At 50.3% G+C, this 17,448-nt stretch overlaps 1 protein-coding gene across 2 annotated transcripts in view; it reads left to right on the top strand.

Annotated features, from left to right (window-relative positions):
* The window catches only part of galnt13 (polypeptide N-acetylgalactosaminyltransferase 13), a 777,028-nt gene that overhangs the window by 86,558 nt on the left and 673,022 nt on the right, over nucleotides 1–17,448 (top strand). The window lies entirely within an intron of this gene.

Below are 17,448 nucleotides of genomic sequence, written 5' to 3'. Positions count from 1 at the left end.
TCCATTCTTACCTATCCAGTTGGCTTCTCAACTCACTTCCACACCATTAGAACTGAGATGAGGAGGAACTACTTCTTGCAGAGCATAGTGAATTTGTGGAACTCACTGCCCCTTAGTGCCGTGGAATCTGAGTCTTAAATGTTTTCAAGAAAGAGATAGATATATTTTTGATTAAAAAATGGGTAAAAGAGATATGGGCAACAGGTGGGAAGGAGGATTTGAGACCAGGAAGAGATCAACCAATGTCTGATTGAATAGTGGAGCTGGCTCGAAGAGCTGAATTGCCTACTTCTGCTCCTAATTCCTATGTTCCTATTACCTCTGGAATGCCCGAGGATCTATTCTTGACCCTCTTTATTTCTGATCAACATTCTGCACCTAGCTAATATGTCCAAAAATGCAAACGTCAGGTATCACATGTACACTGATAACACCAAGTTCTACCTTACCACCACTTGACCCTTCCACCATCTGTGTTGTCACACTGCTTGTCTGCCATCTAATCCTGGATAATATGAAAAGTCCTCTTACTTAAACATTTGGAAAACTGTTGCCGTTGTCTCTTGTTCCCTAGCCACTGATTCCATCAGCACTCTGGCCATTGTCTTGGCCTGAGTTGGACAGTCTGTGGTGTTGGATTCCTATTTGATCCTGATCTGACCTTTATCAACATATCATCAGCATCATACTGATTGCTTACATCCAGCTCCATATTGTGGCATGTCTCTGCCCCTCTGATGCTACAACCCTCATCCAAGCATTTATTTACACACCAAATTCCACTCACTCTTCACACTTGTGGATGGATGTTATTTAAAAAATATTTGGGGGGCATATTGGGTTATTCTTTAAAGAAGGCTATGCCAGTGCATATGTAAATTATGTAATTAAGCTGGGGAAATGTTAATGGAGACAGTTTGTCTGGGAGAATTGAGAGATGAATGTGGAGGTGTTAAATGTATTTATTTGTAATGAAGCTAAGGTCAAGTGATTTATAAGTAAATAAAGTTTAGGAATTTGCATTAGGAGATAGAAAGGGACTTTTTTCAGCTGATAAATTTCAAAGCGGAGTAAGGCTTTTACAGCTCATAAAGATTTTGCAAATAAACAAGGGAATGTTCTTACATTTTACGTGATCCGAATAGGGAGGAAATAGGAAAAGCATGTACGAGTTTTGTATTTTTGAAAAGTTTAATTCAAAGGGATGCTGAGGACAATGGAATCGAAGATGAAATGGAAAAAAAGATATTTAAGGAACAACGGTGAGATTAGTGGGTTGGCTGTGTGAGAGAAGTCACACTGGAAACGGGTCTGTGCTGCGAGAAGGTGTAATGTTTGAATTAGCCTTCCTGTAGTTTCAGAAGGCAGTCTTGTTTTTTATGTTCCTTGGATTTTTGCAGTGGAGTGGAAGAGAGTTTGTGTGGTATACCTTTACTATAGCGACAGCAGTTTTCTAGTTAAACATCTCGAAGGGAGTGTTGGCTGGATGTGTTCATTTATGGGTCTGACCAAGTAGGTTCTTTGGGGGGAATGTTTTGTAAGACTAATGTGTAACTTTAATCTTGTGTGCTTATTTTTTCTTGTTATATCTTTTAATTTTTAAAATCCCAAATGTGGTACCGGAATTATATGCTGCTCAGATTAGAACAAAGAACATACAACATTACAGCGCAGTACAGGTCCTTCGGCCTTCGATGTTGCAATACAGAAAAAGAGTTGAGGTCCAAAAGCTAAGATTCCCTCTAGGAATTGGCTTGCTTAGCAATGAACATCTGCTGTGGTTTTAACTGTAGGGACTGGTATATTTTACCATTTATTCATTCACTGATCACTTGGTTCCTCAACTTAAATGGAGCCACCACAAAATTGAGAACAAGAGTGCCTGCTGTTTGGGAATTGTGAGGGATTTGTAGGGTTCAAAATGATATTTGTGACATGCTTACACTATTTTAGGGTGAGTGGCACCAGATACCATATAGACGATGGCGATAGTACATAGGCATGTAATGAATCGCCGCTGGAAGTATGCAGAGCAGGCAAATCATGACGACAATCAATCACATGGCTGATTTGGCACTGGCTGTGTCTACAGCTAATGCTCTCTCATAACCTCACACAGGTGAACACTTTCAGTTACGATGAATGTAAACCTGGTATATATATTTTTTAATTAAATGTATTTGTCGCAGTAATGTTTTACAAGTCTTGGTTGGCGTGTGTATATATATACCTTCTGCAGTAATATATTTTTTTAAAATCCTGGTTCAAAAGACACAGACTTTCTGGCTGCAAAAACTGCAATTGAGATGTCGTAAAAGTGTGATCAGCATTCTTTCAAACCATGTTTATGTTTACAAGGAGAGGCCTGAAGGGATGTTGTCATGATTTATGGTGATTTATGGGTAACAATAAAGATTATCATTATTATAAATATGATTTATGCAATGGGAAGAACCAAGTCTGTAGCAGTCAGTGTTTTAGTTAGTTTCTGGAAGCTGTGAGCTGAATAACATCTTTTACCATTACTCTGACAGACTGGGATCTGCAGGCTGTTTACTGAAGGGATGTCTATCTATCTCGCTCTCGCTCATGGATTTTGCTTGATTGGGGATAAAGGAGGATTCAGTTTGGAGTTAAAGTGTTTCATTTTATTGTTAAGTATCGTTTAACTGGTAATTGTCAGCTATATTTCTGTGATGTTAAGGTGTTAACATAGTTTAATACAGTGTTAATACTAAAGTTTGTTTAAATATACCATAACCCTACTTGTGGAGTCACTCCTGGAGCGGAGTATCCTTTCCTCACAGCTTTACAAAGTAAAAAAAAGTGATTGGGGTTCCTGTCTGGTATCCTAGCAAATGTTGAGGTCTGGTCCGGGATCTTAATACAGTAGCACAAGCGTGATTCTAAAAGATCATCAACTGTTTACAGGTTAGTCACTGATTGATTTCTTCAGATGTTTGCTTTGATTCTGTTTGGTGCTTTCTTTACTTGTTTAAAGAAACAAAGACTAAAGTGAGTGGTATGGCTGGTACTTGAGTTTTTGCTGACTTCAATACATCTGCACAAACCACCTCTTCCCAGATATAGGTGTACTAGTGGGTATTCTCTTGAACAGAAGTCATGTAGAGGAAGACAAGTTCCTAGAAGAGAGAGGAGGAGGTGAGAGCAGAGGGGCAGAAGGGGCAGCAGGAGCCAAAATCTATACAGGGTGCTCGGGGAACCTCTGAGGTACAGTGGGCTGAATGTTTGTGTCCCGCCAAGGTTGTGAATGGAGGAGGGCCGGGCCTGATAATACTGATGCTGCCAGAGAACCAGTTTCTAGATCACAATTCAGGCAGCAGCTATTTTTGGCGAGGTGAGTTTGGTCCCAGCAGTGCTACCCTCCCCCATGAGGCAGGTAGCCAATTAGTCTCAATAAGACCCTTGTTAAGGCCACTGAAATCTTCTCCTGTAAAATATAACATTGCACACGGAATTATGTGTTCACGCAGGAGGCAACCAATTTCAAAGTCAGCATTGTGTTTTGCTGCAGATCTTTTATTTAATATTCCATGCTGTGGAACTTCAGGAGGACTGAAGAAGTTGAAGAATGTGTCATTTGGTACAGTCTTCGTAACTGTTTTGTGAGTACTCCGACCCTTATGCTTCGGCTTCGTTTTAATGGTTTTCAGTGTGACATTTTTTCCTTTCTTCCAGCTGATCTGGCAGCTTGTGCACCCTTTGATTTCTGATTCGTCAAAGAATGAAAATTGAAGCTTGTCAGGCTGTTCCAGCTGGTATCCTTTAGTAATTACCTCATTTTAAAAATACTCATTAGGCTCGAATTTAAACTCCAGAGTGAAGCTCATCAGCTGTTCGCACTCTGAACATTTATCGTTCACACCTTGTAGATGCTTTAATACTGACTCATCATGCTCTTGTGTCATGCCGCTGAGTATATACACCCTCTTGAACACTGTTAACCAGAGGTCTGGAATATCCTTTGGCTCTTCCGTCAATTATCTGATTTGCCATCCTCCGCCTGGACTTCTGCTTGTTTCTCATCCAATGACTGCACCAGCATATCTCATTGAGATTTGTAGATTACAGCTTGCACTCGCTGTCTGGAACGATCAGCCATTCAACTAAGTTCAGGGTCTCGCATGCATCCACTCCAATGATGGACTTGGTTTTCATGTCCCCAATGAAAAATGGTAACATATACTTTGTATTGAGTACGCTTAACTCAAGCTCAATTTGACCCAGCGTCGCAATCTTTTTCCTACTGTAGCGTACCGGCAGGCCTGGTCGATCAACAACTTTCGGCTGCGTGTTCAGCCTGTGCAAAGCGGACCGACTGAGGAGGTTGGCCCTCGTTCACATGTCGAGGTCGCATTTTGCCAATGAATCATTCATCCACACTTAAGTTTTCCATCTGGTTTCGCTAGCATGAGGTTTGTCCTTACTCACTTTGTGATTTTTCAAACTACATCTTCATTTTTATGGGTCGGACTCTTCTGGTCCTTGGTTGAAATTAGATCAATGATGAACTGTTTGCCCGGAGGCATCTCATCAACCGTGTTAACTGATCTGATTTGGTCCACTGTAGGACGCAAAAAACATTTTTTCTCAAAATGATTTGTAAGGCCACACCTGGAACATACTTTTCCATATGCTGAGCATTGCTGTGGACCATGTCGGTTGCCATATTTCTGGCACAATATCGCGGCTCTTGTCGGCCGCTTAAAATGGTCGCCTGCACCGAGGCCACGGACTGGATTCTCCGCCGGCGGGATGCTCCATTTTGCCGGCAGCACGGGAGGTTTCCCGAAGGCGTGGGGTTGTCCTGCGATGGGAAACCCCATTGACCAGCTGGCGCAACTGAGCATCCCGCCGGCGGAGTGAAACGGAAATGTGGCGCGGTGGGGCAGAGAATCCAGCTCCACGTTTCTTATTGACATGCGTCACAGTGCTGATGGCGCTGGCGTCCTCTTACATGTTGCTGCCAAAATTTTTCAGAGTGAGTGTACTGATTTGCTGTGCAGCCAACTCACTCGCGTGGCAAATCTTTGTCGCGTTTTCCAATTTCAGGTCTTCCTCCCGTAACAAGCTTTCATGGAGCTTATCATTTGATATGCCAAATACTATTTGGTCACTTATTGATGATTTTAGATCATTGAAATTGCAGGACTGGGCCTTCAGCCTCAAGTCAGTTACATAACTGTACAAAAAATATATCTTTCAAAATGTTTCATTTTATTTCAGAGAGCAATGCCGATCGAAGTACTTGATCACCTCATTGTATCTCTTGCTCTCCTCTTCGCTATCAAAAGCAAATGTATTATAGATTTCAATTGCTTGTAGACACGCCACCGTGAGCAGCAACGCAATTTGGTTTTCGTCAGGCTGTGCTTGCAGGCCAAAGGCTGAGAAATAGAGTGTAAACTGCTTTTTTCATTTATCGTCTGTTTTCACTTCGCCTTTTCTGCTGTTGCCTTCCAATCTTCAACACTCCAGGTACTATGTTGTGTTACGTGACCTTGGGCTGGATTCTCCGATTCTGGGGCTATATGCCCACACCGGCGTGGGAATGGTAGCGTTTTACGCCAGAAAAACAAGCGCAAAACAGCCACCGATTCCCTGTTTTGTTGGGGGCTAGCAGGACGGCAGCGTAGTGCACCCAGCTCTAGCTGCCGATACACCCCAGAGAATTGGCGGATCCGCGGCTGCGCATGTGCACAGCGGCGGCCTGCAGCGGCCGCGCCGTGATTCATAGTGGAGGCCGCTCTGGGACCAGGCCTGCAAAATAGTTCCCGCCCTTTGGCCGGCTTGCGCGCACTGGTCCCTGCCCCCTCCCACAGAGCCCCTTGCCCCGAATAATGTCCCCTCTGCCCAAGATTGTCCCTCCCCCGACTGTGGCGGCGCGGGAGTGAGTCCGCAGCCTCCACGCTGGGATCCTGATGGATGAGACCATGAGATACCCACGCCGTCAGGAACTCGGTCGGGGGGGGGGGGGGGGGGGGGGGGGGGCGTGGAGCGGAGGTTCGGGGATCGGGCCTCGGGCAATGTGCTGAGGCCGTCGATTCGTGGCACGTACGCCGCTTTGGAGGGGGCAGAGCATCGCAAAAGTGGCGCCACCCTCGATTTGGTCATAAACTTGGATTCTCCGGCTGTTCGTCGAACGTGATTCTGGCGTTGGGACCGGAGAATCCAGCCCCTTGTCTTTGCAATGCTTCATACAGAACTGCTGATGACTTAACTAGAATGATGATTTATTAATGGACATGTGGTAAGGTAACAACAAAATGCTATGCAGACTAAGTTATTAATTGAGTTACATCGACTTTCCCAGAACAACCCCTGTGTGCGACTGTCCTGGTGTACGCTTGCAACCTTCTGCCGAGAGCTGAATGTCACATGACTGATGTCTGACACCACCTGCTGGGTAGAGGTCACATTGCTGAGTGTATACAATGTTATTCACTGGCATATCACCACAGTCACCTCGTTCATCTGGGGCGGAAAGGTAGCTAGGCTCAGGAAGGTTGTCCTACAGAGAGGGCAGCAGGCGGAGGGGGCTGGGCCTCCCGAGGGCGAGGGTGAGCCGGCTCTTTGAGGGGGTGGAGGATGTCTGAGAGTGGTGTGAAAGGGGCCACGCAAACCCTGTGCATATGTTTTGGTCATGCCCGAAGTTGGAGAGGTCTTTAGCATCATCTCAGGGATACGACATGTGGATTTGGAACCGGTTCCCTTAGAGGCTATTTTTGGGGTGTCAGACTAGCTCGTACTGCACGCAGGTGTGGGGGCAGATGTTTTCGCCTTCGCTTCGCTGATTGCCTGGAGGCAGGTCTTGTTGGGATGGAGCTTGTCCGCCCTGTGCCTTGGCATGGTGTGGGGACCTACTTGAATTCTTGACCGTGGAGGAGGTGAAATTTGAGCTAAGGAGGCGAAGAACGGGTTCTACAATTCATGGGGACTGTTTAGGACGCACTTTCGGGAACTTGTTGCCATTGAACATTGGGAGAAGAGAGGGGGGGAGCTCCGGGTTCACTTTTTCACTGTTTTGTTAACTTTTACTTGGAATGTACAAATGGATGTATCAGACTGTCCATTGAGGGGGCTGTTGTTCTTCGGTCATGTTATTTTGTTTGTTTTTCCTTTGTTGTTTGTTTGATGAAAATGAGGAAAATGTGGACAATAAAAAGATTTAAAAGAATACATAATTGGCACATACAGACCACCTAAATACCAGATATTCAAATATAGGTTAGCATCTGAATCAGATAAATAATTATGTTATGCCATAATGTGTCTGACTGATTTGCATTCAACTCTTTCACCAATCAAGATACCAGTCTATAACTGAAGAAAAGCACTGCAATTATGCACAATTGATAAATTGTGCTGCTGCACTGGCTTGTATTACATATTTATTTAAATAGTACATAGAACACTTCAGATTCAAGCACTGTGCTCAAACTGGATTCTGTTCACTCAAGCTCTCATGACTTTACAATCCAAGCAGAGTGTTGTGAAATTATCTGAATAAACAAACTAAATATATTCAATCTACTGTCAGATATAGCCCAGAATTCTGGACATAGAATTGATTTAATTTATAAATACAAAGTTGGATATATATATGTTTTATTTTATAAGCTAGTACCCATCCCCAGTTACAGGTTTGCTGAAATGTCAGATGTGATTATAACTATCATTAGATAGTACCACTAAGATGAGTGGTAAAGCAAAAAGTGCAGAGGATATCGGAAGCCTGCAGAAGGATTTGGATAGGTTAGGTGAATGGGCTAGGGTCTGGCAGATGGAATTCAATGTTGCCAAGTGTGAGGCTATCCATTTTGGGAGGAATAACAGCAGAATGGATTATTATTTAAACGGTAAGATGTTAAAACATGCTGCTGTGCAGAGGGACCTGGGTGTGCTGGTGCACGAGTCGCAAAAAGTTGGTGTGCAGGTGCAACAGGTGATTAAGAAGGCTAATCGAGTTTTGTCTTTCATTGCTAGAGGGATGGAGTTCAAGACTAGTGAGGTTATGCTGCAATTGTATTGGGTGTTGGTGCGACCGCATCTGGAGTATTGTGTTCAGTTTTGGTCTCCTTACCTGAGAAAGGACATATTGGCACTGGAGGGAGTCAGAGGAGATTCACTAGGTTGATCCCAGAGTTGAGGGGATTAGATTATGACGAGAGGTTGAGTAGACTAGGACTGTACTCATTGGAGTTTAGAAGGATGCGGGGGGGATCTTATTGAGACATATAAAATTATGAAGGGAATAGATAGGACAGATGCGGGCAGGTTGTTTCCACTGGTCGGGGAAAGCAGAACTAGGGGGCGTAGCCTCAAAATAAGGGGAGGTAGATTTAGGATGGAGTGTAGGAGGAACTTCTTCACCCAAAGGTTTGTGAATCTCTGGAATTCCTTGCCCAGTGAAGCAGTTGAGGCTCCTTCTTTAAACGTTTTTAAGAAAAAGATAGATGCCTTTCTAAAGAATAAAGGGATTCGGGGATATGGTGTACGGGCCGGAGAGTGGAGCTGAGTCCACAAAGATCAGCCATGATCTCATTAAATGGCGGAGCAGGCTCGAGGGGCCAGATGGCCTACTCCTGTTCCTAATTCTTATGTTCTTATGTTCTTAGATTATATACTACCTAAGAATCTGTGCCAGGTGCTGGTCGGTGAAAACATCACAGCCGTAGTCATTCATCCAATTCATTTGCAAAATGTCAATACTGCAGAAATGTATGAGGATGTATTTTCATATCTCGATCATCCAAGTACTAATCCAGTGAGAAGCTGCATCGATCTTTCTCACTACTTAAGCAGTTGTATCATTATCCTCTTAAACTTAGTGTTCCATAATGAAATATATAATCCTTTGCAATTGATTTGATTATCACACTTAGTTGGAAGATTTCTGGTTGCTGTTTTTTGTCCTTTCTTCAGAGTACTGTGTCTTTTATTTACTGGATGCCAAATTAAAAACGTGGTTGAACAAATTCATATGCACGTCATCAGTTTACAGATGAACACAATGAGACAGTGATTTTGTTGGGCATGAACCAGAACATGACTGCAGTCAGCAGTTTTTCAAGGGTGCAGTGAAGCAGAATATTTTCATCCTTTAATGTTTTACTGAGGGAAGCAAAATTGCAATATAGAGAGCTTGGTACAAAGCTTGCTACAGAAAGTTAGAAGTATCCTGACACTCGTAACATAGTAAAGGAGGGTCACGGTTGGAGGTGCTCCTGGGGGTGAACAAATTTGCGTCCCGCTACTCGCCGAGAATTTGCATCAAAGCGCGCAAATGCGTCCGTTTGGGCCCCCCGCAACAAGAGAGTGGGGAAGAAGAAGAACCTGAAAGTGCATGAAAGTGGGAGACCTGGGTGCTCGGGAGCGGAGCGATCCAGACCGCCCCACCCACCTGCCCCACGCACGGCAGGAGAAGGCGGGGTAAGACGAGCAGCGTCCCGGACCAAAGCGGGGACCGAGCGCGACCACCACGAGGCAGGCGGAACAAAGAGGGACTCCCGGGTCGACCAGAAGCCTCTCTCTATCGACCCTGGGTGAGTGAGGGGAAGAAAAAAATAACTTACCCTTTTTCAAAAAAATAATTTGAAAAGAAAACTTTTAAAGAGAAAGAATTTTTTCTCAAAAAAAAAATGTTCTTGAAACGAGGGGCGGGATTCTCCCCAAACCGGCGGGGTAGACGGTCCCGGTGCCGAGGAGTGGCGTGAACCACTCTGGCGGCGGGCCGCCCGGAAGGTGCGGAATCCTCCGCACCTTCAGGGGCTCGGCCGGCGCCGGAGGGCTTGGCGCCACGCCAACCGGTGCTGAAGGGCCACCGCCGGCCGGCGCGAGATGGCGCATGCGCGGGAGTGCCTGCACGTGTTGGCGTCATCCCAGCACTTGCGCAGGGAGGTTCTACTCTGCACCGGCCATGCCGGAGGTTGACAGCAGCCGGTGCGGAGGGAAAGAGTACCCCCACGGCACAGGCCCGCCCGCGGATTGGTGGGCCCTGATCGCGGGCCAGGCCACCGTGTGGGCACCCCAGAGGCCAGATCCCCCCCCCCCTGAGGACCCCAGAGGCCCCCCGCAGAGCCAGGTCCCGCCGGTAAGTACCAGGTCTAATTTATGCCAGCGGGACCGGCCTAAAACGGGCGGACGCTCGGCCCATCACAGACCAGAGAATCGCTGGGGGCAGCCCGACCGACGCGGCGCGATTCCCGCCCCTGCCAAAACCCTGACGCCGGAGAATTTGGTGGCCGACGGGGGCGGGAATCACGCCGCCCCCTGGTGATTCTCCGGCCCAGCGGGGGGGGGTCGGAGAATCCCGCCCGAGTTATTTTAAACAACAGTGTTAAAGGAGAGAAGGGAGGGAGAAAGAAAAGGGGGGGAAAGAAAAAAGAGAAGAAAGGAGGAAATAAAAAGGAGAAGGAAAAAAAAATGCCTGAAGGGAGGCAAAGCAGAGGGAGAAAGGGTACCAAAAGCAGACGGGGCAATGGGCGAGCCCGTTCAGACGAGCTAATCGGCACACGAAGCGGCGGAACGGAAGGTTCGCCGCAACAAAAAGAACTCAACAGACAGGAACATTTTCCCCTTGGGCCAGGGGGGAATTGGAACTGGAAGGCAGCCTTTGCCGAGGCGCTTAGGGAACATCAGCAGAAAAACAAGGCAGAGGCCAGAGCAGACATGGAGGCCGCAGTGCAGGCAGCAATAGCCAAGGCCCTGGTGGAGGTGCAGCTCACCCTGGGTAGAGCAGAGGAGGAACTGGAAGCCCAAGAGGAGAAACTGGAAGCCCAAGAGGTGACCATTAAGGAGCTGGAAAAAGCCGCGACTGACATGAGCGACCGGATCATGGCCCTGGAGAAGGAGGTGGCGAGACTGAGCACAACGCAGGGGAGCCTGGCGGGGTGTACCGCAAGGGAGCAGCGCCTAACCGTATATGGATGGATGAAGCTTTCGGTGCTCCCGGAGTCCAGCAGGCAAGACGTCTCGTGTGAATCGATCTTCACACTTGTCGAGGCGGTGGCTAGATTAAGAGGGCGAGACTGGTCGATCGTTACCGAGGCGAGTCATGGCTGATCATCGCTGGTGTCGAACGATGGGGTGCCCAGGGGGGCACGGGTCCTGGAACAATGGTGGTGCCCATGAGCCGTGGGGAATACAAGATGGCGGCGCCTGGAGTTCCTGAGGTGGACAAGATGGCGGCGCCTATGGGCCGCATGTGGCGGGGGTTGAAAAAGATGGTGGCGCCCATGGGCCGCACGTGGTCCGAGAACGGGAAGATGGTGGCACCCACTAGTCGCGCGTGGTCTGAGGGGGAGAAGATGGCGGCACCCACTGGCCGCACGTGGTCCGGGGAGGTGAAGGTGGTGGTGTCCATTGTCCGTACGCGATGGGGGTCGGGGCAATAGCAGCGACTGAGCGGGCCTGGCACACCGCAGCAAAATGCCCCTTCTTGCCGCAGGCCTTGCAAAGGGCCGGGCAGCGTTGGCAGGGGTGTTTCTCTTGCCCGCAGTAGTAACATCGGGGGCCCCCGGGGTTGGCTGGCTGGTGCATGGTACAGGCGTATTGACTGGGTGAGGCCCCCGGTGGGGCGGCCGTCTGTGGAGTCCGCGATGTATAGGAGGGGCGGGCCGCGCGGCTGGGGGTGTAGGCCTGAATATTGCGCGAGGCGACGGTCATCGATGGCGCCAGTTTTTTTTTGTTGCTGCGAGGTCGAGCGTGGCCCCCTCTAAAAGTCGCTGGCGTATGAGGTCTGACCCTATCCCCATAACAAAGGCGTCCCGCATGAGGAGTTTGAATGTTCTGTGTCCTTGACGGCCTGACAGTCACAGTCTCTGACCAGAGGAATTAAAGCACGCCAGAAATCTTCTACGGACTCACCAGGGAGTTGACTGCGAGTAGAGAGTACGTGTCTGGCAAAGGCCATGGTCGTCTGCTGGGCGTAGTTCTCTTTCAGTAGTGCCATGGCTTCATCATAGGTCGGCGTGTACTGGATAAGAGGAAAGACATTGGAGCTCAGTCGCCAGTAGAGTATCTGGATCTTCTGAGCTTCCGGGATTGGGTCTGGTGCAGACCTGATGTAAGCTTTGAAACAAGCTGTGGTAATACCAGGTCTTGCAGTACATGAGAGGTGAATGACCATTGGCTAGACCGCGGGGTCTACCATTGGGTAATGTACATAGCCCCGCACTGAGAGGTGGGGTATAAGAACCGATGCCGTCCTAGCAGCCTTCACTTCTGTAACATCGCTGCTGGGTACAGTTCTATCTGATTAAAGTTGAATCGATATGACTCCTCGTGGTCTCAAGAGTATTGATTGTGCATCAATTTAATCAGATAGAACTTTTGAAGGATGGACCTCTGCATCAAGCCGACGTGCCTTCAGCTCCGCCCTCACGCAGAAATCTCCGCCGCGATTTTTAACCATTGGCTGGCGTGCTTTCAGAGCTACCTCGATACGGCTGCCGACACCCCCACGGAAAGGCAGAAGATACACCTCCTACGCTCGCGGGTCGGCCCGGCGATCTACCCCATGATCGAAGGGGCGGCGAACTATGATAAAGCCATGGAACTGCTGGAAGGGCATTACATTCGTCCACTGAACCAGGTCTACGCCCGTCACCTGCTGGCAACGAGACGGCAGAGCCCAGATGAGACACTCGAAGACTTCTTCCGGGCACTGATAGTGCTGGGCCAAAACTGCAGCTGCCCAGCGGTGACGGGGAGCGAGCACACTGAACTTCTAATTCGAGATGCTTTCGTGGCAGGTATGGTTTCCCCCGACATCCGCCGAAGGCTCCTTGAAATGGACACACTGGGCCTCACCGAGGCCCGGGCCCTGGCAGGGTCCATGCACGTGGCGTACAAGAACGCCCTTGCGTACGCCCCCGCGCGCACCGCGCCCCCCTGGGCTGCGTGACACCCCGCGGCGGCAGCCCCCCAGACTTGTCCGCTTAACCCGCAGACTTACCCGCTAACTCCGCAGGCCTGCGCGGCAAGGCGCCCCGCTACCGCCGCCGGCCAACGCTGCTTTCTCTGCGGCCAGACGAATCACCCGCACGCGCGCTGCCCGGCCCGCACCGTCACCTGCAAAGGGTGCGGCAAGAAAGGCCTATGCCGCGGTCTGCCTAGCCCGCGCGGTGGCCGCGGTATCCAGCGAGTACCCACAGCCGTTTTTCCAGGCCCCTGCTGTTCAACCACAGCCGCTTTTTCACGTCCCGACTGTCCAAGGCCCACCGCACTCCTTTTTCCCAGCCCCGCCGGCCCTACGCGCACCGCAGCCTTTGTCCCTCCAGGCAGCGTCACAGCCTCGGCCATTGTGCCCCCCGGCAACCACGCTGGAGGAGTGCAAACCCGTCGCCACCAGGAGCAGACGTTATAGCGCCCAGGACCGGACCTTCATCAAGTCTGAGGTCCAAAGGCTGCTGAAGGAAGGGGTCATCGAAGCAAGCAACAGCCCCTGGAGGGCTCAAGTCGTGGTGGTAAAGACCGGGGAGAAACATAGGATGGTCATCGACTATAGCCAGACCATCAACCGGTTTACGCAACTGGATGTGTACCCTCTCCCCCGTATTGCCGACCTGGTAAACAGGATTGCGCAATACAAGGTCTTCTCCACGGTGGCTCTCAAGTCTGCCTACCACCAGCTACCCCTCTGTAATAGTGACCGCCAGTACACTGCCTTCGAAGCAGATGGGCGGCTCTACCACTTTTTAAGGGTCCCCTTCGGTGTCACAAACGGGGTCTCGGTCTTCCAGCGTGAGATGGACCGAATGGTTGACCGGTACGGCTTACACGCAACGTTCCCGTATCTTGACAACGTCACCATCTGCGGCCATGACCAGCAGGACTACGACACCAACCTTCGTAAATTTCTCCAGACCGCACACCTCCTAAATCTGACCTACAATAAGGAGAAGTGCGTGTTTAGCACCGACCGTCAAGCCATCCTAGGCTACGTAGTGCGAAATGGAGTCATAGGCCCCGACCCTGAACGCATGCGCCCCCTCATGGAGTTCCCCCCCCCTCACTGCCCCAAGGCCCTAAAGCTTCTTTAGCTACTATGCACAATGGGTCCCTAATTACACCGACAAGGCGCGACCCCTGATCCAATCCACAACCTTCCCCCTGTCGACGGAGGCCCGCCAGGCCTTCTGCCGCATCAAAGCGGACATCGCAAAAGCCACGATGCGCGCCATCGACGAGTCCCTCCCCTTCCAGGTCGAGAGCGACGCGTCCGACGTAGCTCTGGCAGCCACCCTCAACTAAGCGGGCAGGCCCGTGTCTTTCTTCTCCCGCACTCCCCATGCCTCCGAAATTCACCTCTCCTCGGTCGAAAAGGAGGCCCAGGCCATAGTAGAAGCTGTGCGGCACTGGAGGCATTACTTGGCCGGCAGGAGATTCACTCTCCTCACGGACCAATGGTCGGTGGCCTTCATGTTCGATAATGCGCAGCGGGGCAAGATAAAAAACGACAAGATCTTGCATTGGAGGATCGAACTCTCCACCTACAATTACGAGATCTTGTACCGTCCCGGGAAGCTGAACGAGCCTCCTGATGCCCTATCCCACGGCACTTGTGCCACCGCACAAGTAGACCGCCTCCAAGCCCTCCACGAGGACCTCTGCCACCCGGGAGTCACCCGGTTCTTCCATTTCGTTAAGTCCCGAAACCTGCCTTTCTCCATCGAGGAGGTCAGGACAGTCACCAGGGACTGCCGAATCTGCATGGAGTGCAAACCGCACTTCTACCGACCAGAGAGGGCGCACCTGATAAAGGCTTCCCGTCCCTTTGAACGCCTCAGCATGGACTTCATAGGCCCCCTCCCCTCCACCGACCGCAACAGGTACTTCCTTTACGTGATTGACGAGTACTCCCGGTTCCCATTCGCCATCCCCTGCCCAGACATGACCACAACCACCGTCATCAAGGCCCTCCAATGTATTTTTACACTGTTTGGTTTCCCCGCATACATCCACAGTGATAGGGGGTCCTCCTTTATGAGCGACGAGCTGCGCCAGTTCCTGCTTAGCAAAGGCATCGCCTCGAGCAGGACGACCAGCTACAACCCCTGGGGTAACGGACAGGTAGAGAGGGTGAATGGAACGGTCTGGAAGACCGTCCTGCTGGCCCTTCGGTCCAGGAATCTCCCAGTCTCCCGCTGGCAAGAGGTCCTCCCAGTGGCCCTTCACTCCATTCGGTCCCTGCTATGTACTACCACAAACCAGACACCTCACGAATGTCTCCTTGTTTCCCCCAGGAAGTCCTCCTCTGGGACCTCGCTCCCAACCTGGCTAGCGACACCCGGAACCGTCCTGCTGCGGAAACATGCGAGGGCGCACAAGTCGGACCCGTTGGTCGAGAGGGTCCACCTGCTGCATGCCAACCCCCAGTACGCCTACGTAGCGTTCCTCGACGGACGCCAAGATACGGTTTCCGCGCCACTGCCCCCCCCCCCCCCCCCCGATATTCAGGTGTATTCAGCCTCGGTGGGTGCATACAGTTCACCTCAGCTCAATTCAGTGCTTTAATAATGGAGAGGAGGAGGTGTGGTGTCTGGTACTGCTATCAGTACCATCGGGCTTGTCAACACACTATTGGCTCCAGTGATACTCTACCAACTCCATACTCCAGGCTGTTAACTTCCAATAACTCTATCAACCTCGGCGAGAGTAGCAACTTAAATTTAACTTAACCAACCTAAATAATGGTTTGCTAATCTCAGTGACGTAAGAACAGGACCTCGGAGCAGGAGTGGGCCACTCAGCCCTTTGATCCTGCTCCACCATTCAATAAGATCATGACTGATTTAGTTGCCATCTGCCTCCCATAACCCTTGACTCCCTTGTCTGTCAAAAATGTGTTTAACTCTGCTTTGAATGAATTCAATGACCAAGGCTCCACTGCTTTCTGGGGAAGAGAATTCCGATACAAATGACATTTAACGAGAAAAAACTTCTCATCTCTGTCTTAAAAGTAGACCTCTTATTCTTAAACTGTGTCTTCTGGTTCTTGACTTTCCACAAGTGAAACCACCTCCTGGAATTACCCGATCAAATCCCCTCAGGACCCTAACTGTTTTAATAAGATAACCTCTCATTCTTCTAAATTCCAAAGGGTATAGGCCCAACCTGTGAAACCTTTCTTGTTAAGATAAGCCCCACATCCAGGAATGAGTCAAATGAACCTTCTCCGAACTGCCTCCATTGCAATTATGGGCACGATTCTCCCGAAAGATTTCAAACTGCGGTAGCAAGTGGGAACAGTCGCGAGCTTCCCAGCACTCGGCCAAGCGAGGCTGGCAACACTATTGGTCGTTAATTGGTCCACTTAAAGAGGCTTATCGCTGTAAATTAAGGCTCGCCAGCTGATTCGCCGACAACGCGCTCGCCAGTCCCCCGCTAACATATCGAGCAGCACTTAAGCAGCACTTGCTCAGCCAACCCCAGCCAGCTCGCAACAATGGCGCCCAGTAGATTGTCCCCAAGATTCAGGGACGCAGATCTGGGGAGGCTCCGAGATGCAGTGGAGGCCAGGAGGGATGTCCTGTTCCCCCAAGGCTCCCAGAGAGTTAACCACAGGGCAGCCAAAGCTGCCTGTGTTGAGGTGGCAGTGACTGTGAGCTTCAGGACTGTCATCAGGAGGACTGGCCTCCAGAGAAAAAGATCAACAACCTACACCAGGTAGCTTGAGTGAGGAGACACTAACACACCCCCGCCACCCTGCTGCCACCAAGACCTTCCGTTCCCATGCGAGCATCCATCTCCCCAACTCTCCATGTGACCCCCAACTTTCCCCCTCTCCCTCCAGCCCCCCAACCCTTCCTTCGCACACCCCCTCCCACCACTGTGAACCACTTGTGTGGCTAACGATGGCCTCTCCATGTCTCCTCAGGAAAAGCTCTCCCACAGTCGCTGGGAGAGGGCCCAGACTGGCAGTGGGGTGCCGGACTGAGGAATCCTCACCTCCTTCGAGGAGCAGGCCTTGGAGGTGGCGCGGGTGGCTGAAGACAGGGTGGTCACCTACGCAGAGGTTGGCTGACTCCTCAGAGGTGAGCGACCACAGGGCTCCACTCGGAGGATGTGTCAAACGTGAGTTGTTGTTGCCTTACTAACTGACCCATCCCTCCCACTGATCTCCCACAGGCCCTCCAGTCAACTGCGCCGGCCCATCCCGGGTGGCTCCCTCTCCAACCTCCAATGAGACCACCTCGGAAGGGAGCTCTGAGGAAGACACTATCGAGGCATCACAGCTGTCATCCCCACATTCCACCAGCGCAGATACACACACCTCGGTGGACAATGTTAGTGGTCAAGCTTCTGGGGCACAATCTGGTGAGCACCTCAAAGCAGCTAATGCACATCAGGTGCAGACAGGAACCCCAGGCGAGACAGCAGTTGTAGGTCTGTTGGATCCAAGGATTTGATTTGATTTATTAT

This window comes from Scyliorhinus torazame, chromosome 2, assembly GCF_047496885.1.
Source record: "Scyliorhinus torazame isolate Kashiwa2021f chromosome 2, sScyTor2.1, whole genome shotgun sequence".
Classification (NCBI taxonomy): domain Eukaryota; kingdom Metazoa; phylum Chordata; class Chondrichthyes; order Carcharhiniformes; family Scyliorhinidae; genus Scyliorhinus; species Scyliorhinus torazame.
This window is presented reverse-complemented; position numbering and strand designations above follow the sequence as displayed.